The 787-nt window shown below is 41.4% G+C and overlaps 1 long non-coding RNA gene across 1 annotated transcript in view; it reads right to left on the bottom strand.

Annotated features, from left to right (window-relative positions):
• The window catches only part of LOC107105212, a 4,568-nt gene extending 4,022 nt beyond the window's left edge, over positions 1 to 546 (bottom strand). The window contains exons 1-2 of the long non-coding RNA XR_001482334.1: positions 422 to 546; positions 224 to 337 (exon numbers count right to left, since the gene is read on the bottom strand). This is a non-coding gene — a long non-coding RNA (uncharacterized LOC107105212). The remainder of the gene's footprint in view (positions 1 to 223; positions 338 to 421) is intronic.
• Between the last annotated feature and the right edge of the window lie 241 nt (positions 547 to 787).

Genomic DNA, 787 nt, shown 5'->3' with positions numbered 1-787 from the left:
CTGGGTAGATTAAATACATGACATGGAGATGACTTGTCGACTCCACATTTCCCATGTCTGCATCACAGTAAAACAATCCTTTGATTATTTCCATTATTTAGCCTCCATCACTCACTGCTTTACATGTGAACACAGACATGTGAGAGAAAGAGTTGTGTTTACATTGATATGTTGGAAAGAAGTTAATTTAAACTAATTATTGAAACATTTAGAAACAGCTCACCTGTTTGCTGATGAAGGTTGGTCTGATTTAAATTCAATGATAAAATCCTTTGAATCATTGCTCTTTAGTGACACACAGCTGGGTTCTGGTCCAGGTTCTGGTTCTGTTAGTTTCCTGTGAATAAAGATGGTTTGGTGATATTCATGCTGAGCTCTGACATGGAGAAGAGTCCTGGACGGTTAGAGATGGTGATCTGACCTCTGAGCTTTGCTCTGGTCCTCATGTTCTCCACACAGAGTGGTTTTAGAGGGAGGGACTCTGTCCTCTCTGTCCTCACACTGATCCATGCTGCTCACTTCACATCAGCTCACACACCTTCTACCTTCATCTGAGGAGGAAAAACTCATCATTCAGCTGAACATCAACTCTGATCAACAACACTGACAGGAACCAGCAGGTGGCGCTCACTGCTCTCTGTTAAAATATTCTCCATAGAAATCCCTCTGCAGTCTCTGACTGATGAGTCAACATTATTCCATGTTTATCAATAGGCTACAATCACACATGAACTCTGATCTGCCATAAAACCAGTTAAAGATCAACTGGAGTCCAGTATCAGACTCT

The sequence above is a fragment of the Cyprinodon variegatus genome, unplaced genomic scaffold (genome assembly GCF_000732505.1).
Source record: "Cyprinodon variegatus isolate N-32 unplaced genomic scaffold, C_variegatus-1.0 Scaffold2153, whole genome shotgun sequence".
In the NCBI taxonomy this organism is placed as follows: Eukaryota; Metazoa; Chordata; class Actinopteri; order Cyprinodontiformes; family Cyprinodontidae; genus Cyprinodon; species Cyprinodon variegatus.
The sequence above is the reverse complement of the archived record's forward strand: the minus strand, read 5'-3'. Positions and strand labels throughout refer to the sequence as shown.